The sequence below is a fragment of the Homalodisca vitripennis genome, chromosome 8 (assembly GCF_021130785.1).
Source record: "Homalodisca vitripennis isolate AUS2020 chromosome 8, UT_GWSS_2.1, whole genome shotgun sequence".
Classification (NCBI taxonomy): domain Eukaryota; kingdom Metazoa; phylum Arthropoda; class Insecta; order Hemiptera; family Cicadellidae; genus Homalodisca; species Homalodisca vitripennis.
In genome coordinates this window covers 76,496,451-76,520,128 of record NC_060214.1, presented here as the reverse complement: position 1 = coordinate 76,520,128, position 23,678 = coordinate 76,496,451, and positions in this window count along the sequence as shown.

The following is a 23,678-nucleotide window of genomic DNA, read 5'->3' as shown; positions in this document are numbered from 1 at the left end:
GAAGCATTCATGAATTTAATTAATAAAGCTTTTTCAGTCTCCTTCCCCGTTTAAAGAGTCGAGGCCTAAACAAAAATACAATGCAACTTTGAGTTTGATTACAAAATTAAGGAGATGGCGTCCAAAAACAGAGATCTATCAATTTTGGTTAGGGATTTTGGTGATCCGGATTTGAAACGCCCTGCTCAATCGGCGTCGTACTATTCTGAGGAATCTTGTAAACTGCCGTAAACGTTACTAACATCTAGAGCAATTTCCGATAGCGACAACAAACAAAAGACAGTTTGGGAAATTATCAAACGTGAAACTAGAGACACGAAACCGCATGAAAATATTGCTTTGTTGAATGGAGGAGTTGTGGTTGATTCACCTGTGGAAGTTGCTAGCATGTTTTAATTCAGTCTTCTGTGGTGTGCAACCAATTTGATGGCTTGCGTTTGGATGGTGGAGCCCTGGTCACGTGGAAGAGTAATCCCTCAATCTTTCTTTATTATGCCAATCACAACCGGATGAGATAGAAAAAAGCATCATATCAATGAAAACCAAAAAGTCTTCGGGGTTTGATGAAATGTCGGCTTGGATGTTGAAGCAATGTTACGGTTGTTTTCTAAATCAAATGTGTATTCTGTTCAATGAATCAATTGCAGGTGGTGTTTTCCCCAAATTGTTTCAAAATAGCTAAAGTTGTACCAGTTTTTTAAGAAAGGTGATCGGGAATGTGCGGACAACTACAGACCGGTGTCTCTCTTGCCTACTTTATCTAAGGTGCTGGAGAGACTCGTTTTGTTCTCGTTTGACTGCCTTTTTTACAGCGCCACAATGTACTGGTCCCAAATCAGTTTTTGGATTTAGACAGAATCATTCAACAGCTGACGCAGTGATTTCTCTTGTTGACCAAATTATTGACCACCTAGAAAAACGCCAGGCAGCCTTAGGAATCTTTTGCGACCTTTCAAAGGCGTTCGATCGTGTAGACCATAGCATATTTGTGTTCTAAGCTGGAAGGTTATGGAGTTAGAGGCGTAGCTCTTTCATGGCTACAATCGTATTTGACTCACAGGCAGCAGTTTCGTTCAGGTTGGGTTTTTCGAAATCAGGTTTGATTGAGAACAAGTATGGGGTGCCGCAGGGTTCCATTCTAGGCCCATTACTTTTTATCCTCTACATTAACGATATTCATGTGTGCAGGGGGGACGCAAATTTGGTACTCTACGCGGATGATGCTACGGTTCTTCTCCGTGGCTCGGATAGTGATGTGGACCTACGAGCATCTTCTTCCCTCGTAAATATTGACAGTTGGCTCTCGAAAAATAACCTAATGTTGAATGCTAAGAAAACCACATTTATTCAATTTCTAACAAAAAATAAGCAACACTCTGATTTATTGATTAACATAAATGAAAATTCATTAGAAACCATCTAAATCTACGTGTTTCCTGGGTGTAACCATCGATAGTAGATTGCAGTGGTCTTCTCATGTATCTGGGTTTGTGTGGTAAACTGAGTCAAGTGTGTTTTGCATTACGAACTCTGAGTACTTTTATGGACAGAGATGGGTTGGTGACTGCTTACCACGGGTGTTTCGCTTCGTTGTTGGCGTATGGGATTGAGGTCTGGGGTGGAGCCCTCACCTGCAGAACATGCATTTTTTGGTCCAAAAAGAGAGCTGTACGGATCATATGCAGGGTCACAAATCTTCATTCATGCCGTGGTTTATTTAGGAATCTCAACATTCTAACAATGACATCCCTTTACATTTTTAGAGTTGTCATGTATGTGAGGAAGCATCTGAGTTGTCAGATTCCGTCAGTGGGAAGCACTCATGCCTACCCGACGAGGCACGGCACTTTGCTTCGTACTCCGTACTCCCTCACATCGATTGTCCTGCACGAGACTAGAGTGATGCACGCGGGTGTAATTTTTTATAATGCTCTCTCTCAAACTTTGAAGGAGGTTTGTGAACTGACAATTTTTAAAAGAAACCTGAGGAGATACTTAATAGTAAAGGATATTTTATAGTGTAAATGAATTCCTCTCTGACAGTGGCTTTTAGATTTTAATTTAAATAATTGTTTTTGTGTACTTATTTCTTTCTTTTGACTACTATTCAATGTGATTTTGTTGATAGCACTTTTATATTTAAGTTTAGATTTATACTATATTGACGATTGCGATGTACTTCTGTGTACCTTATGCAATAAAAAGAATTTGAATTGAATTGAAAAACAGATAAACAATGTTGGTCAACTAAGCGTATTAGCAACATCAGATAGATGTATAAATAGCTGAGCATTGTTGGACATCTGAGAGCATTTTCTCACGATTGCAATCTTCTGTAATGTTGCGTTGTGTTCCGGAGCTGATATGAATAAATGCAGTTACTATTAAATAGTATATCAAATTTTGATATTCTGATTATTCGTGTATTTTAATTAACAACTACGATAGTATATAATGCTTTATTTGAGTATTTTCATGAAGGTGAAATTTTCAACCCTGAAAATTATAAATTTATGGTCTGATAGTTATTAAGATAAACACAAGTAATGTTATAATTAGGTAAAAATTTAAAAATTATATGTTCCATTGTTATTTGCTTATATTTGAAGACAAATGTTATATAAAATATAAAAAAATGTACATAATGCATTTATTAGTAAAAGTGTTTTATAAATGGGAATGGGAACACGTCGGACGTTTTAGTGTTACAAAAGAATATTGAATTTTCAAGAATGTACTCCTTAGCGACGTTATTTAATACAAAAAAGAATCCGTATTAAAATTATTTTTTGTAAGATTTAAGACGATATACAAATTTCACATTCGTAAGCATAATTAGTCTTATAGAGTTTAAAAAATTAAAATATACTACTCGTCTCGATAAATTTTTATTCTGTGGTATAGTATTAAATTTCATACACAAAAGCTCTCGCTGTTATGCTCGATACAGCTCTGTCCCTCTACCTAATCATATTGACAGTATATAAGGCCAGACAAGGTGAGGCTTTATTTGAGGAAATTTCATATATGTATGATCGAAGATATAATTTGTGTTTTAAAAATTTACATTCTAAGATGGGGTTTTTATTAAGGCTAAAGAATACCTATTATATATAGTTGGTATAAAATCAGCGAATCGTGTAATACGCTGAACGAGGAACAAAAGGTTGCGTAAGTTTAGTTACGTAAGATTAATACTTTACAACATACTAGATATACTTAACACATGCACTCACCATATCTCAACTCATGTACCACTATGTACTGTACACATGCCTGTATGTTATAAACACTTAGTTTTAGTATAAATTAAAGGAAGTAATAAATTTACTACTCTAATTCCAGTAGAACTATTCTATGTAGGAATCGAATAGTTGCACAGATTTCCTTAATATTAGAGATTTTAGTAATACTAAATATGAGGGAAAAATCACCTTTGTTCCATTGTGTGCTTGAAACTAGAAATAAGACTAACCTTCTTCTATGGTAACATAGATAAAATAGTACCGACTATCACTTCTTGCTATCTCTGCAATATAACTCCGGAGTATTCTGATCCTAATCTCAAACACATACTTATGTTGTAAATTCAGTATTTCCTGATGTCGTGCAGAAAACAATCTTGTTTTAAGTAAATAAATACTTTTATCGATCTTTTCACAGTGTTTGTTCATCTGATTGAAATATATTCTGTAGACTCAACTAAACTCATAAATATATTAATGATGGTATTGAGATTCAGTTAACAACAACCTCAACTGCTGTTGTTCTGTGAGGCAGAAAATAGTGCAGCTTTCTCTTTAATATTTCTTTGATTGTTAGATTTCACTCAAAGGGAACACTATTGACTTGTATGATGATTTTTTATATTTCTCCCTCAGTTCATTTTCAAATTTATGTGCGATTGTTCAAAATAATTAAACAATTTTAAGAAAAATATGCCTAATATGTTTCATATTTGATTAGCCTAATGTTATTCATAAAGGCAATTATTAAAATCAAATGCCTCAATATATTTGAAGACTATATGTTGCACTATATTTTCTAAAACATGTAAAATTTATAATATTTTACTAGGGGATCACAAAATGTCTATGTTTCATAAACAACAAATAACTATATCGTTATAAGTAATAGTTGAGAGAACACCGCGGATGTCCAGCAGAGTTGATTACATGGGGAGTATAAAAGCGGCCAACTCATTATGCTCTGTAGTTTCTATGAATTTTATTTTTTCCTATAAAAATAACAACAAAATTAATTTAATATCAGATGTGGAAGACTATTTTAATAAAACGAACAATACATTTGGTGCTTACCTCAATTAAGAAACACGGCGCACTGTAATCAACTTAACTCCCGTAAATAACAAAAAGAAGGGCGAAAACTATGAGTTGGCGCTTTTATACTCCCCCCTCTAATCAACTCTGCTGGACATCCGCGGTGTTCTCAAATTGGTCCAGCTGTATCAAACAAGGAGAACAATAGTCGTAACAAGACAAGTTCTAATCAATCCAAGGCAGTCAACCGCCTCCCTAACAATTTAAAACTACCAGTAATAACTTGCCAAACGATTACATGTTCTTTTTTACCCTGACTTTTCACAATATAATTTAAAATTAAATCCCAATATTTCGTTCCCAAAATTTTCATTTAATTTAAGTTTTAATTTAAAAAATAAACCAATGTAGCTTTAAAAACGCTTCAGTATAGTAAGTAGGTATAAACTAACTTACAGTTGTAAATTAACAGTTAATGTCCATACACTTACTTTATTTTATAATATTTAACTGACTGAATATACGTGTCACTAATGGGTCCCTTACTTGCACTACAAGGTAGGACAATGTTGGGCAGAGTAACAACATCGTTAGTGAAGCAAATACAACAGGTGACTGACAAGACAGGGACCGATGTTTGTTTCAACCACTTCATTACCATATTAACGTGTCCATGTTAACTTTGCAAAAAGGATCAGGTAGAATCACTAGGAAAAGAAGCAAATACATGTTGTCTATGTAAAAGGTTTCTATTAATTTAATATATTTTCCTGCCTTACACTAATGGATGCCTCTTTATCACAGCAAGGGAGAACATCATTGTGAGGAGGGCTATCGTTATACATACTTACATACTTATCGTTACCAATAAATCATGTCTATTATTATGCATAAGTTACGGTAGAAGAGTTAGGAGAATTGTTAAGGCTATAGTACGGGGGTCGTTTTAAAATAGTAAGTGATTCCGTTGATAAATGCAAAAAAGCTTCACAGGTAGTTTGTTGAAGTTTATAGTGAGGGTGTAATGAACAACAGAAATGGCGAGCGACCTGAACGACGGCCCACTGTTATGAATAAAAAATGCGATTTACTGTTAACAAACTTCATTATAAAACTTCCAAAACTTTAAAGGTCTATAGTTTGTAATAGTGTTACTGGAACTTAGGGCGCACTATTCGAAACAAGCCAGCTAGGCCTGTTCTCTCTCTCTCTCTCTCTCTCTCTCTCTCTCTCTCTCTCTCTCTCTCTCTCTCTCTCTCTCTCTCTCTCTCCTCTCTCTCTCTCTCTCTCTCTCTCTCTCTCGCTCTCTCTCTCTCGCTCTCTCTCTCTCGCTCTCTCTCTCGCTCTCTCTCTCTCTCTCTCTCTCTCTCTCTCTCAAAATTTATTTGATTTAAATTTTATTAACTATGAACGATTAGACCGAGTGCATGAACACTCATGAACGTATATCGCGGTTAGTATATAAAGGATTATGGACATAGGTTTACAAAATATAATGAGCACTTGTTTGTCTATTGTCAATATAAATTTCAGTGGATATTGATATATTGCTCCAAAAATAAAATAATAAATTAAGCCGCAGATATTTGTATTGCTTAGGGAGTCATTTTAACAGCGCTATGGCCCTAAAGAGGAAAATTAAATTTACGTGAGGTATTAGGATCCAAGTGTGCACCCTTATTACTCCAAGGCTCTATTTAGTAACATTCCTCTTGTTTTCACCTTACTCTCAGGTACAACATTGAAATTGTAAAATATACATAATACTTTATGGGAATACATTCCATATTTTTACTGAAGAATATAAAGAAATGTCATAATTTCAAGAAACACTATAATGTGACTTGTGACGCGGTAGTATACAAGTCTTTTAGGGGATCAATATTAAACGTTAGTTCAAATAACTGGACTGCATTTGAGTAAAGCCTGATTACTAAAATGTTGTACTGTACATATTAGTTTGCTAATACATATTAGATAGTAAGGTCTACCCTTTTTCTAGATTTTTCTTAGTAAATATTTTTATAGTAATTGTGACAACAAATATTTTTCTTTCAGGTATGACTTAGGAAGGCATAACGCTAATCAAAAACACAAAGTAACATGGTATATAGAAGGTCATAATTATATTTTCTTAGTAGGAACAGAGCTCACCAAACGATCTCCCATGCATCTATAGTAAAATGTGTAAGTCACACTACGAATAAAATATTGTCTAAAATTTATTAAATTAGATATAGCTTTATTTTTTATTCTCAAAATGTGTCATTTATGCATTATTTAAATTTTAACATAAACAAATATTACAAATTTGCTTTAATTTCATTTTTTTCACGTCATTGAGAGTACTTATGAAATCCTAATAAAATACGTTTTTTTCTGATTTATCCTAACTTCAAACATACGTAGAGATAATTTTTAAACACTGTGTCATTTATATTTCACAGTAACTGTTTCTTTACGATTAAATTTACATTCTCGTCTATATTACATAAAAAAGAACAAATAAACAACCTAAGTGTAAATTATTATTTAATTTTATTTAAATAACATTGTTATTCTATAATAAAATTTCCTCCTAACTTATACTTAAAATCAACTTGCAGTAAATGCAAAACACTCCAAAAAACTGAAAAAAACTAAAAGTATTTGTTGAAAATTGAGTATTAACTTTGAAAAATAATATTGCTTTACAACAATTACGCGATTTTATGTTAAAACATAATACTTTTTTTCTTGCTCAATGGCAACTACCAGGACTAGGAAACCTGGCCCTCTGTTACAAATAAGAAATAAAAAAGCTGTATGCTTAAGGGAGCACAGAAATACATCGAAGTCGGTGAAGACACCTTTGGAGATTTACTGGAATTTGGTTTAATATGTTTAGATCAAGGTTTTTCGGGTAATTTTACTTTGTATTGTTATGAATACAAGTTCATTAAATTAAAAATATATTCACATTCTGTATCTTTGTTCGTCATATAATTTATTTGTTAAATAATAAATACATTGCTACCCAAAGATGAAAATATGTGCTTTGTCATGCCATTTTTGAATCTGTCACTGGTTTTCATGAAAAGTACTTAACTTACATAATTTGTACCTATTTTATTGAATTAGGTCTTAAACCATAAGACAAGATTGAATTCGCCCCTTAATCCAACTTACCAGAATTTCAGGAAGATCTCGTTTTAAATGGTGAGCTAAAATCCTCATTAAATCTTTCGCTAGCCGTAACTTACCAACAAAACATTACCAAAACAGTGTTTATAAACACTTTTTTCTTATTTTTACATATAAATTAAGTTCCTATAATTTTTGAATACCTTCGTGAGTCACCCTGTGTTATCATATATGTAAATATTTTATTTAGTTAACTGTAAATGAATAGATACGTTTAATTCTTAAGAATTAATTGGTTTTGTAAGGTATTAAATTACGTCAAAGTTATGGCAAAAGCTAAATTATTAGTAGTTAATGACATTATTTTTAAACCCAATCGTATAGATATAGATCTGGGTCCCATCTAAGTTGTGTATTTTGCTAAAAGCGTTTCAAATTCATTTCAGCAAATTAAGCACTGAAAATAGTTTAGAAATAAGTCGTGAATAAGTATACACATCTCCTTGATAGAAGAAAACTACTACCCTACCCCTAATTAATCTTCCTTTTAGTAATGCTGCGTCTGAAATGTTATACTGTTAAATACTTGACTCCTGGAATCTGGAGCACCTGATGAGGTAATGAGAATACCTCTTCACCTATACTACAATAAACTTTGTAGTTACTGTGCATGTGATTTCGAAACGAAGTAAAGAAATAATTTTCTCTGTTCGTATTTTTGCATCTCTTCATGTAAACATAGCTCAATATATCAACGTGTCAAGTCTGTCAGTGTCAGATTTTAGATTCTGCACTAACAGGAAGGAAAAATGGAGGTAAACTCATCATTCACATCCTATACATTAAAATCTTATAGGCCTAATTGGTTTCACGGGTTGGTTTCTATCTGGATTTTAATTAACTGCAGTATATTTCCATTATTTATAACATCATAGATGTGTTAACTAAAAAACATCTTAACTAACAGATTTTTTTTTATCACCAATGTGGGGGACACAACCTTTTTTCCACAATGGTCCACAATCTAAAAATTTGCTTTCTTAAAAATATACTTAAATTCTTATTCTATTAGGTATCTAAGGATTTTCTGGAATACCATAAAGAATATGCACATTGTATCAACGTTTTTCAAAGCAAAATTTCTTGCAAGGCTGCGGGTATTTCCTAGTACTTATTATAAATATACTATGGAAATGCAAAATAAATAAAAAAAAAACAAAAAAAGAATTATTTAATATTAATATTACAGTTGAATAAAATTTTAATACATGAAAATAAGACCAAAAGTCCCTAAAAATGTATTTTATATTGTACTTATATTGTGTGAAGGTACTAATAAGGACTTACCTGTTTACGTTCATGAATAACTTACATAAATATAAACTGTATTGATTTGTTCTGCAGTGACGTTTCCTCGGCTTAAAGTAATAGTTTAATCCATCCCAGTGACACAATGCAGATCAGCAACGCAACTGTTTGGGGAAGCCCTAGAGAAACGAAGACCTACTCTAAATCCCCTTTATATAGTTGGATTACAGTTATTTAGCTAACAGTACCTTTTATCCCAGCTCACATTGTTGTTGTTCTCTCCCAACAGTGTGCTTCCAGAAGTTTAATAAATATATGTTTAAAATTTATTACAAAATGTCTACGTATAAGATAATTCCTAAACAGAAACCATTGCAGTTTCATACATATTCAAAATTGTCCGGCAGTTCTGTTTCAAATTTTAGGCCTAAAATAGACAAACAATCAGAATACAAGTAGGGAGGTTTGTAATAACAATTTTGAAGATATAACACAGCATAACTACAGTGAAGACGATGATCATGATAAGAAAGTGGACTTAGTGTTTAGTGCTAAAGACTTACAGTGCGACAAAGACATTGCTGATTATCTAGACTATCTAATTCGACCGATTAATATAAATGATAACTACGTAGAATTGTGTCAACGCCATTATGAGCTCGATTACAACGTTGAGAATCAAGTCCCAGGGGCAAAACAGTCTACATCATCGATACTAAGGAGGGATGACATTGATGACAAAAAATTAGCTGGTGAAGGTTTAAGGGCTATAAAGAGTTCGCCTCACAGTGAGTATAATACACTAGAAGAGTTTGGCTCTACTCCTAACAAAAGTGAAGCACCCGTGTCTGTACTGGAAGCAATGAATGAGTTTGATGTTCATAGACCTCTAACACAAAGCCAAATCAAGATTGACCATAACCTAAATCAAGAGGATTCCAAGGATGTAAAACAAAAAATAAAGAGAAACCTAAATTTCTTGGTGGAACTTCGTAAAAAAGAAGGCAGGCCTTTACTGAAACATTTCTTTGCATTCAGACCACCCAAAAAGAACCAGAGCGGAAGAAGACGGAACCGGTTAGTGCCGGGAGAGGAACTCATGGAAGGTCCGACGAGGCCAACATTTCGCAAGTTTGAAAAGTCTAATACTTCAGGATATATTGTCTCTTATGTTTGAAGTGCGTGAGATGAGTGTGAAGTGCTACAGTAAGTAATGGAGCATAATAACTTTTAGTATATGAAACTTCTAAATTAATAATCCTAGCAACTTTCAATTCAAGCACGTCTGTCAAACGTGGTTCTGTGTCTCCCTAATAGTTTTTGGTTGGCATAATAAATTACATAATTATATACGTATTTTTTTCGAATTCGTAGTTTAACTTACAGATTCATAAAATATAGCTTGGAATAAATAATATTCATTTATTGAGGTTTTCATTCATGAAACATCAGAATTGTATGGAATTGTTCGTCATCACTTCGTAATTCGGTGATCCAAATTACGAGTAATATATTGTGAATGCGTAGAAATTGCTGTAAAAGGGCTGCAGAATATTTATTTATAAGATAATATTTTTTGGTAATAAAAATACTTTATGATTTCTAAGATATCTACTTCTTTTCAATGGTGTTCCAAATAATAATTTTATAAAGGTTTTAATCAAAACGAATATTTATCTATTGCAAATTATACGCTGTGGTCACAATTTATGTATACTGGCGAAAAATATTTCCTATTCCAAGATACAATTTTATGGTACTATTCTCATGCAAGTATCATATTCATTTAGCGCTGTAAATTACTGAATATAAGTAATTTGACTATTTAACTAGTTTGCAATACAAACCAATTTATCTTACGGATTTTAACTCTTTTTAAATTGTTCTGTAACTAAGAATATTAATTCTAGAAGGTCTTATCATAGAAATGTAAAATTTCAAATAAGTTTCGACTGATTTCAATTGCTCCTAAAATACAGAAACATTAGTGATAAATAAATCGCTAAATGTAAGAACTATTCCTGGTTTCTAAGAGAGAGGAGCTACTGCAGTAAAATTAAAATCACGCTATGAAATCAAAGCTAACATGTGTAGAATATGTTAATGAGCAACCCAATAGAATTAAAAATTCTCAATCTGCAAAGACTTTTTTATTTCATTGTAAGTATAACTTCACAAACCTGTATATTCTATTATTTTTCTACAGAATTTTAAATTTTTAGAGCTAACTACATATGTTGTTGAATATCATTATTAATACACTATACACTATATTTGTTTATTATATTTAACTTTTATACTTCTACTTAAAATATTATAAAGCTAACCTCATCAATTATTAATTATCATAAATAATACAAGATAAATTTTACTTTTTATAACTTTTTAGCTTTCAAACTTCACAATTTTTACAACATCACCTACTAAATTTCATACAGAATACACGGTACATTATACTTGTTTCAGATCTTTAGTTGTTATACTTACACAAACAATTTTACCATTATTATAGGAGGAATTTGTAATTAAAGTACGTGAAAACACAATAACTTTGTTTCCAATCGAAATTAACAAATAAACGACGGTACTCAGTAATATCTTGATTTTTCATTTATTAATATACGGTACTATAAGCTTTGAGTAAGATACAATGATGCTTAACATATTATCACTTGAAGCATTCGATAAATTTAGTTTAGGATAAGTGCACTAAATATAACGCTGTTTGGTATCATATAACCAAACTCATAAAAGCTCTCAGACCCAAGTGCACAGTTGAGACAAATTAATTTACCGAGTGTCTGTAGTCGCTTCTTAGTGTCCAATAACTTGTTCTCCTAACATTTCCATTATAAAGTTTAAAGCTTTTAGGGGTTTTGCAAGCATGGAAGTCATAGAACTATAACGTCTAGAATTTAAAACGGTGATTTTTTTGTCGTTTGTGGTCTATCAGTTTGTAACAGAGTTTATCAGCTTATGGAAATTTCAATTATTATATTAATTAAAATACTCTTGTGCTGATAAATATGTAATATTGGTTCAATTTTATTCCATAATTATATTCCATAAAATTGTGTAATTGACCTTTTCGGTTAGTCATATGCCATATTAAGTTCCTGTTTCAGCAAATGTGCCCATGTTATAATCTGTGGAACTCTCACTTATAATTAAAACATTTAAAGGAGGCTCATCCCAATTGAAATAAACTTTGTGTAGATGGCAAACATTTCAAATTTTAATGTAGTTATTTACGATAAACAGAAGAAAAAATTTAATATTTTACATTAACAATATAATGTGGTAAGGCACGGTCGTGTAAGTAATGCTTTAAACAATGATATGAAACCCATTTAATTGGAAACAAATATGAATGTATCATGTGGCTCACCATGTTGAGATATATTTTACAGTTCACAGTTCAAATAGTATAAATTTATAACTTTAAAATTTATTACAATACATTACACCAATTTCCAAACTTTTTATATATGTTTACACATTATACCAACAAGAAATAAACAAATTTGTTCAATGCAGTATGTTATATTATTTGGTAGCATTTTTAATTATTTTATTAACTGATATAGGTAATAGAAGAAATAGTGATGAGTGTGTTATAGTCATAAAAAAAATATAAGAGGGAACTGTTTGTTTGTATCACACTTTTATAGTAAAACTAACGAATGGAATTTTGTTAGTTCATTATAAGGTTTGGCACATATGTATCGTGCTAATGTAAATTAAATTTTTGGATACATTCTAAATGCATAACCGTTACTTTTTATACAATTGATATAAAACAACTAAGCCGTAAAAAGATTATGCAGTATCATTTTATGTAAAGCAATTATTTATCAGTTTACCAAGAAATTGTGATGTCTACTAATTCATTTGCAATTCTAAAATCTTAAGAAAGCGAGACTCGGAACTTGAAAGTTTTAATGAGAGACCATAAGTAATTTCGCAACATCTGTGAACAGCACTGGAAACTGGAACAGTTTTTCTGTAAATAATGTCTTTCTCTCATAATTATATGCATAAGCAGCAGGTGAAAAATTAAATCACAATTTCACAACTTTTGATATTTGCTATAGCAAAAAATATTTGTCATATAAATAAAAAAATAACTTGAGTTATTGATTTTGGAAAAGGCAGGATACACGCGCATCTCCCGATCTCTAGCGAGAATTCCTATTGATCTGGAATTGACGTTTGGACCGATACAGAGCACCGTTATTGTAGTTAAGGGGTGCGTCTTTGGTACCCCTCTGGAACTACCCTCTAATACTTATGGCGTGATTTTGATGTAAAACGCAGAGTCTGGGTATTTAAAGGTACTATAATCACTTTGTTTACACATTTGTTTACTCTACGATGATTGTCTCGTAGTCATCTTTTTGGAAACGGCGCAGCGAAATCACATGAAGTGAAATTCACCATTACCAAACACGATGTTGTTTATATATATATATATATATATATATATATATATATATATATATATATTTGTTTACATAAACAAACACACACACACGTACACAGTTGGACAGATATACAAAAAAAGAGTCATAAGGTTTTTTTTATTTTACACTTTTTTAACACATATTAGTCTGTTAATCGGTGCTGCTAACTCTCTCACCCAGATTATCAGGTAATATTTTTTTATATAATGGATTACAATGATTTTGATTGAAGTGGAGCTCTTCTTATTGGAAAGAAAACTTTTTCTATTATTTTATAAAAAAGAAAACTCACAATTTTCCAATAATTGCAATGGTACACAGGTAGTGATCTGTTTTTTTAATGCAACTACCAATTTTAGAATTATATAAATTTACTTTTACTTACATACTAAGAACTAGTTGATATAATTCGTTTGATGTACTACACGTTATTTGACATCTAGTGTCTAGGCATTATCAAATTTGTATTGATATAGAATGTATATTTAATTAGATTGGTGGAATACAAATAGACTTAGCCACAGTACGTGTCTTTGATGAAGTTCTCAACGACCAAACGTAAATTTCGTATTCTTTAAAAATATGAATTTGAAATAGCATGTCACTTTTCATAGTAATTTAACTTAAGTAAAGTTAAGTAGTAAGTAAACTCTGTGAATAAAAAGGTTTTTTTTTAAATCTGGATCGTCGTTTAATTTAAATTGTTATTCGTGAACTATTATTCGCCAAGCTATTGTTATTGCTTGCAGCTTTACATGGCTGGATTTTTGGAAAATCTTAACACATATTACTAAATACTGTAAATATTCACTGAGAAACATTTAACATTACACGTAAGAGCCTTGATAGATACTACCTCAGAAAAAGAAAATGATAAAGATCAACCGTCCCCTCGTTAGCAGCCCGTTACCACTGGAACCGCAGAGTCATTAGCAGCATTACCCAGCATCGCCCAGTTCTCCCTGTCCTCATTGTGTTTCCTCCAGCCTTAATTGTTGGCTGTTTTATGATTTATTTGACCTAAGTGCCTGTTCGCCTTGAGGCATTCAATGTAAAACCAACACATGTTACATAACAATTATACCTTATAATTGTCATTTAATAGGTATATTCATAGTCGGTGTTTAGACCAAAAATACCCCAACCTTAAAGTTTCACCCCAAATTCTTTCCTAAATACAGTTTTGTAACGTTTGTAATTACTCACAAAAAGCATATAAAAATACGTATTAAAATGGTTCTAGTAGCACTCTCATTGACCTGAAGAACTGTGTGATGAGAGTTCGTTTTTTATGATTTTTCAGTGATATATTATATTAAAAATTTTTCAGATGTATGCTGCTGCTGATAAGTACCAACTAAGAAACAAGTACTCCTGGGTTTAATTACTCTTTACACTTAAGTAATTGTTTAAGTACTGGAACAACCTGAACTATTTCTTGCCACAATCTCTGAGCTTTATTTTTTTTCAGATGTTTTCTGTTTCCTATGAACGCTCAATCACATCTATTTATATGTATATTTGTCCAGCAGTTTTATTCAAAATTTTTTTGAATGTGGAAAAGTACAGTATGACACGAGTAAAATGAAATATGTTTTTAATTCATTGCAAATAAATGAGAAATAGTGATTGAGTAGAATTTTCCTTCCAATCTTTGTTATTCGCAATACCCTATTAATTATGTTCCCAATAAAGAAAATATAAATGTCGGTCTTTGAACACTACTTTAGTCAGAAAGCGCCTAATTGCAGTAATTGTAATTTACTTGTAGTATAAGGTGATTTAAGGTTGTGAAATGTGGCTCTGATAAAAAAAGTATACATACATGATAGGCAAAAGGTTTCTTCTGTCAAAATAGGAATCCTTTAAGTAAAATAATTTTTTTTCAGGCCTCTGGTATTTGTAACGCTATAGAATCGTTTACTGAGTAATAATATAGGTTTAAAAATGTTGCTTTGATAAAAAAAGACTACTTTTTGTTGTTGGAATCTAGTTTCATTATCGTGATCGCATTAGCATGTTTTACAAAATAAACAATAAGTAGAGAACAACTTCTTTGTTTAAGAAGCAACTACTTCCTTTTACTATTATCGACTTCCTGTTTCAGATGTTTCGTGTGTAGTTCATCTGTCGAGGTCCTAAGACAAATCTATTTAATACTAACCTAACATATATAGGTTATTTCCCTATTCGAATTGTTAATTAAAACTATTTTTAAGTATAAATCTTAAGATAGTATTTGATATGCTATAAAGAATTGAGTGCCTGAGCAAGAGAAGGGGCTATGCCACACATTTTGGGATTTTCGTTTTTCTGTGGTTTTGGTTAGTGCTACTACCTGTTAGCAACAATAAGAACTACTTGCAAGTGTGGCATATTTCCTTGTCTGTCTAAAAAGCTACCGAAAATCTGGCTGTTCGAGCGTCAGCTGTTTGTTGAGAAAGAGAAGGGGCTATGCCACAAGTGCATTGGTGGGAGAATTTGTTATGCTGCGTACTGTCACCTGTTGTATTTGTAAATAGTGCTCTTTCATAACCTCAAAATGTCTAATTCTGGTGAAAATAAAGTTAATGAAATAAGACCTAAAAAACGTTCAATCAATCATGGAAGAGAAGTGTTGCAAAATCCAGCAAAAACAGTGATGAATGTTATGTAAGTGATAAAACTAAGAAATTTGTACCAGCGAAAAGAAGACGTGATGGTTGTGATTGCCAAATGAAGAGAGAAATTGCGAAACAAGGTTGGTGTAAATACCATACTCTTTCTTATTCAGACAAGGACAATCTATTTACTGGATTCTATAAATTGGCGAACTACAACTTGCAAAATGCTTTTTTGGTGGGACTAATAAAACGTGGTAATTGTAAGAGAGAGTAAAAAAACAAAAGAAATGATGCTGATTCAAGCAGGAGGAAACTATCTTACACATACATATTGAAAAATGGGGAAGTTGACAATGTCAGGGTGTGTCTAAAATATTTTATGAACACTTTTGCCATCAGTAGAAAACGTGTCACAGTAGTCTATTTTGGCAATAGGCCTACTGACACTAATAGTGCCGGTAAGAGGCCTGAAGGCGTATGTATTGAAAATTCAGAGGAAAGTGACCAGGAACTCAACCAAACTTATGAACGAAGTTTTATTATACCACATTTAGACAAACGAGGCAGACATGGTAAGCATATAGGAAAACTTGACAACTCTCAAATTGAGTTTGTAGTGAAACATATAGAAATGTTTCCTCGCTATACAAGCCACTATAGTAGGAAAGAAATCCTAACAAAAGTTATATCAGAACTGTTTCTTCTGTGCGTGAAATGTATAGAACTTACTTGATTGAACATTCAACGCAGTCATATTTAGGCCCACTGGTAAAATATGGGAAATACAGGAATATTTTCAATACCCGCTTTAACATTGGTTTCAAGCAACCCCTGCCGGTTTGTGAAGAGTTGAAATTTAGAGATGAAGAAGAAGTTCCATATGCTATTCGCTTACACAAAATCAAAGCAGAACAGGGGTATAAACTACTGTCTGATACTAAAATAAACTCAAAGGACCCTTCGTTTGAATATTGTGTAATGACTTATGATTTGCAACAAGCGATGCCATTGCCCAAAATTCCTACAGAAAGAGTGTTTTATTTGAGAAAGCTATGGGTTTACAATCTTGGTTTTCATATTTTTAATAATAACACAGGGATAATGTGCATGTGGCCAGAGAATTTTGCTTCTCGTGGATCTTGTGAAATAGGCTTTTGTGTATATAAGATTCTATCTGACTCTAGTTCTGTGCTTGGTAAGAAGAAGTTATGGGTTTTTTCAGACTCATGTTGTGGTCAAAATAAGAACATGGTAATTTTCACTTTGTACTGTTTTCGTCCATCTTGGACATTTTTATGAAATTACACATTCTTTTCTCGTGCCAGGTCATACATGTATGCCTAGTGACAATGATTTTGGAGCAATTTAAAAGAAAGCAAGGAAAGTGGACTACTTGTTTACTGTAGACGACTGGAAGAAAGTTGTTAAAGAAGCTCCTAAAAGATCCTTTTCAAGTTGTCAGTATTGAAAGTTCAGATGTTTAAACCTAAAAAACTTTTAGATACAATAGCAAAAGACAATGTAAGTGAAGATAGGAAAAAAGTTGGCATTAGGAATGTTACATCAGTCAAAGTGTGTAAAAGCAGCCCTGGTTATTTATTTCTGAAGTATTCATATTCAGATATTGAAACATGGACTAAGGTATGTATGTTTAAAAAACAGGCAGGACGTCGTAGAAAGAATTAGCTGAAAGAATCTCTCAGCATGTATGATGAGAGAAGCTTTAAAAGAAGTGCCAAATCTTTATTCTACTGGAAGAGAAATAAACTCCCTTAAACATCGTGATTTACTTTCACTCCTTCCTTACATACCTGCTGTGCACCAGAATGTGTATACCAGTCTCAAACCTGCAAAGTCAATGAGAGGAGAAGAAGAAAGAAGTTAGAAAAGTGAAATATCAAAATCGTTTATTGGATCGTTTATTAAAGCTTTTGTTGGAAAACTTTTCTTTTTTCCTTTTTATGCATCTAGAAAGATTGCTATTTAAACTCTCAATGTGTGTTGCAAAAAATGTATGGAGTTACTTTATTATCAGTTTTCTTATTGTGAAAAGTAAAAAATTTTAATTTAAACAATTTTTCAATATTCTAACATATTATCCAGTTGTAACCATATGTTTTTTAATAAATAAAAATATGTTTCAAATCCATTTAGACTTAACCTAATAAAACCTTTTATATCTAAAAATTTTGTTTTTGTGGCTTAGCCCCGTCTCATTCTCAGGCACTCAATTATAAGAAAACTTGATGCGAAGATACCAGTCACAAATTCTAATTACAACAGTGATCAAAAATATATTTTACACTAGCAATATAAAAATTTTAAAAATTATTGGTTATATTATCTCCAGGAAATATTAAATTTTTACATGAATACTAAATATAAATGTAAAACTAAATCAATGTTATGATACTAAGCTGGAGAAAATTATGAAATAAATCTAGATGTCTAAGTAAGAAAATATCATTTTGTAATATCTCGCGCTGTCACCTAATTCATTAGCAATTCTAAAGCTGTAAGAAACGAAACTTGGAGACGGAAGTTTCAAAAAGGAAACATCATTAATATTCTAACAGCTGTGACCAACACTGGAACTGTAACAGGCCTTCTGAAAGTGACGTACTTTTCTCTTACTATGTCACTCATCTAAGGGTGAAAAATAAACTAATCATGTAGAAAGCTATTTCGTCAATCTCTCCATTAATCATAAGATTGGCTGAAAATGCATTCATTAATACTTCTCAGTTAGTCACATTTTAAGCATAAGAAGCAGAGAAAATTATTTATTTTTATTAAATACTAAATATTTTCCTTACAAAACTTAATTGATAATGAGTTTTTCAGCTATCTACAAGTACGTTTACATTATTTAATCTAAAATAAGGACATTTTAAATCGTTTAATAGTTTGTTTTTCTACAAAATGTAGTTTTTAATTGATAAATACAGGATAAGTTAGTAAGATGAACATAATTTCGCAATAGCGTTATATTCTGAAAATATACGTGATGTAAAAATATAAAGGTATTAATATATGTGTCATCATTAAATTTAAAAAAGGCTGGAATATATTATTTTTAAGACTTAAAAAATATAAAACAAAATATTTTGTAATCAAAACACGGAACATAAATTGATTATTTTCTAACACTTGGTTTTGATATTATGCTTTTTTTATTTGTATAAACGTTTAGTGTTATTGGGGGGACTGTAGGTTTGCAGGGGATGTTATGGATATCACTTAAAAGAATATCTGAATAAATGTTATACTATATAGCAAGTACTACATATAGAGGCAAATAGTCTATACAGATATACATTTATATAAACGCCTATATTTTCAGAGCAATACATCAGTTCCTAATCAGTTGGATAAAATTAAATTCTATATTATTTTTATATATATTAGGATCTTCCGTTGCTACAACAATCTGTACTCACTAAATACGAAAGTCGTTTTAAAAAGTCAAACATTAAAAAATATTTTCCGAAACTTTTGTTAACCTTTGATGTTATGTGCCTTTGTTTAATTAAGGTGGCGAAAGTACACAAATAACGATTGCCAACTTAGTGAATTAATAAATATTCCCAAGTATTCGCGTTACTACGTAAAAGTTAGTGATGCCACCCGTAAACCTACAAACAAAATCAATCTTTAAAAATAAATGTTTACCAACTCTGAATTTTAAAAGTTTAGATCAGTGATTTTGTACATATATGTGTTCATTCTTATATTTCTCGGGACAGTCGAAAAAAAATAAATATTTGATTTATACGTGATGTTGGCATATCGTCTAAACTTTTTCCTTCCAAAATTTTACATAACTTTATTTATAATTCTTACTGGAAATAAGCGTTACGATTGGGGCTTGAAATATAAATATACTCATAATGGATAATGCTTTGTTTGTAGTGAGCATAATTTATATCATATATATTACTAAACATTGAATTGTTAAGGATCTGTACGTAAATACATCACTTCTATTTTTGACAGTGTAATATAGTCAAAGTATTGGTTTATATAGGTTCTATTACACAAAATATTTAACAAAAATATTATAACAGTAATTCGGATTAATTTTGTAGTAAAATTCCATTCTATCAATGTATTTACAACAAATGGAATCCTTACAAGGCCTAAGAAACTATATAAAACGTTTGTAACGTTGAAAATTATTATAAAAGCGTCAGAAGCTCAAAGAAATGTAAATGAAGTGTGAGAAATTAAATCAAAGTAAAATAAATAAAACGTTATGTTGGTGGAAAGCCATTTACTAACACGCAAAGAAGAAAATATCTAACTGAAGGGATTGCCCTGTGGAATACAAATACAATGTTTATTTAGACTTTCTTGTTGAAAACGCTATTCATGTCGAAAAGTTAAGCCTCTTACATGGAACATTTACACCATTTGTCACCACATCTCTTTCAAGCACGCTTTGTTTATTTGTTGCGTCTCAAATAGAAATCACCTGAATAGTGTTCCAAAAAGCTTCTACATGTAGCAAAATAAATCTTATACTTATTCCATTTAATATTTTAAATATTACCTATATATTTTATGAAAATGATCATACTTCAATTAAAAATTATAAAATACAAATATAAAGGTTATGTCGTAATGAAAGCAAGATTTGATGATTTTCCTTGTAAATCTACAGTTGGACATTAAACGGATAGTAATTTAAATAAAATTTATTTCAAGACTAATTTTATAGGGCTCCTTTATATTACATTATACAAATTACTAAGGAAATTAACGAACTTAGATGTTACTATACATCCAAACTCTTTCAGCATAGTTGAAGTATTGATAAAACAATTAAAATTTACGCAATATAATATCAAGGAATGGTGCAGAAAAATTAAATTTTGTATTAACGTATTTTATTGGTACTGATAAAATACCAGTTTCAGAGAGAACATATTTTTAATCTCTAATTTTAGGGTCCCTGAACACTGCTAGTGTTTATTAACTCTAAATTAGAACAGGAGAAACATCATCTTTCCATACCCAAAATGTGTTTCATTGTATCTTTATATATTTTCGTTATTTATAAATAATCAAATTTACATTAGTTTTATTGAACACATAACCGTTTTGGCTACTTACAGCAATGTCACTGAGGAACTATACCCAGAACATTTAGGTGTCTCTAAACCATGATATACAAGTCACCGCGCGAGAAAGTTTTAGACTACATGTAGTCTTTAAATATTTCTTTCCGCTAATAATAAATATTCCACCCATATTTATGTCCCAAACTGCTGTTTATATTTAACTGCCAGAAGAAAAAAAAGTTATGCTAGTTTAATACTGTGTGAGTTTTCATATGTGAGAGGATTGGATCGGTTTGTTGAAGGAACGCGCTGGCCAAACCCTAACTCTACGGATCTGGACGAATCAATTTTACTCTTATTATATTTTTAGTAATAATAATAAACATATTGCTATCATTTCATGTGGCTACATACACATTGTATAATGTTCTACAGAAACAGATTAAATAAAATGTATATTAGGGAATTTTAACACATATATAATTATAATATAAATTAATCTGTATATCACATTAAACTTATCATTTATATTAAAACTACACATTATTTCATATACGATTGTGTTAAAGATACTCTAGTATTATTTCTGCACGAGAAAATCACCTATTTTCAGTTGGGCTACTTGAATTTAAACTCGTTAAAAATAAATGTATAATGATGAGATGTATTTTTGTAATTTTAATATAATAGGTTTGCTTTGAATTTAAAATGTCATCTTAAATAAACTATCAAACTCAACCAGTGTAAAAATGTGGAGAAGGATTTGCATACTACTCTAAGCTAGGAGTAGCCTACATGTACCTGTCTGAGCAAACATACTTTCAAACAGGACCTGACACTTGCCTCCGCACCAATTGACAAAATTAGATTATCAAACCCTCACAGACCTTCTCACACCTAGTGACATATTGCCGCTCTTAGGCTCACAGGACCTCTGATGTGTCAACTCAATTCTCAATGGATTATCGTAACGTTATTGTACTGTTATAATATTTATTTATACTTTTAGGGAATACTCACATTCAATTACAAAAATTTTTAGATTGAAGTATATTTTAAATGGATTAAAGTACTGACGATAAAACTTACATAATTAGAATATAATGTAAGTAGTACAACCAAAATAATTGAATTTAAAGAAACATTAATGAACTTCAAGAAACATTAATGTTATATTTATTTATTAATACTAAAATATGTATATAATTGTTTAAAATCTCGTTTAACTATGTTATTATATATTTATTTGAATGAGCAATACTAATAATATTTTCTAAGGGCGAAACTCAACAAATACCAAATCTATCCTGATAACATGCTGTAATAATTCAATAGTTAATACTTCAATAAAATACCGATACTATTTGAATGATCCTTATACGATTGTTTTGAAAGAATTGTTTATTAAAGGGCCCTTATTAATTCGGAAACAATACAGTGAGTGGTTGAGGAAAGCTTATTCAATCCCCTAGCTATTCATAAATTCAGCTTTATTCATTGTTAATTGTGTAAATTCCGACTCACCTGTATGCACACTTTGTTAAAAAGTATCGTTAAGCATATCGTTTGTTATTACATGAAACTGTTTAAATGTTATTTTGGCACAACAACTTTTCATATAAATTTGAATATATTATATCTATGACTTAATATTAATGAAACAATAAATTACATTTTGGATAATCACATATTGAAAATAATATTTTTGTGATATGTTTTTATGCATTACATAAACGTCATTGTTCCTTTTAGAGAAAGACCTGCTAATTCATTGCACAACGAATATCAAATTCTCTAATTTATAAATTTTTTTAGTGCTTTCAAAGATCCATTGTAACTAATGTAGTTTGCTGTACAATAACAGGGTTTATGATAAGACTTTCAACCATAAATTTCAGCAAATAAATTTGGCATATATTTCTATCGGCCTACACCGGCCATGGAAACCATTGCTATAGGTCATGCAGTATCCAGCATACCTTTTTTGAAATTCGTTAAAGGGCCAAATCGTTATCTATTACATCACTCAAATGACAGTAGTATTCTGTTGATATTTAAACATGATCATAAGCTACTTTAAGGATACGATTAGGGGTATAAAATGACAGCTGTAATAATAGCTAAACAAAAGTTCTTAATTTGTCTTTTAGGTATGTTTGACTGTGAGTAGTAAAATGTCAATTCTATAATAGTAGTCAACAGTATAATCTACCTAACCATAGTAAATTCCACTCAGAAATATTATTGCAAATATTCCTTTTTTTCTGTACTTATATTACATAATAAACATTAGTTTTAGTATATCAGACACACTCATTATAATTTCCTAATTTTTCTGAAAAAAATTAGCGAAAATGTAAATGAAGGACCGACAGAGGAAATAACGTTTTAAAAGGACCCTACAAGAAAATAAAAACACTATTCTGTATAATTTATATATGAAGTTATTTCCATCCAAAGAAATATACTAAAATATAACTTGTCGTACTTTATGATATCCGTTACGGAATATGGAATGTCTAACAGGACATGGAAGACAGTGTGATCAAATGTAACGGGGAACAAATGAGTCATTACAAGACAAAAGGCGGAGAAGTGGACAAGACACACCTATTGTGGGAAGTGTTCTTCCCTTACTACTGAGTCAGCATCCAAACTCATGCATTTGAGGTGATTTAAGTTAGAAGTTGATATATTTCGTGTTGAGTGTTAGACAGGTGGATTTCAATTCTGGAAATTATACAATTATGTCGAAAGAATCCACATACTTGTTACAAATGTTATTTTAATACAGATGTAATCAAAACACAATTAAAACCATACTAAACCATACCTGTA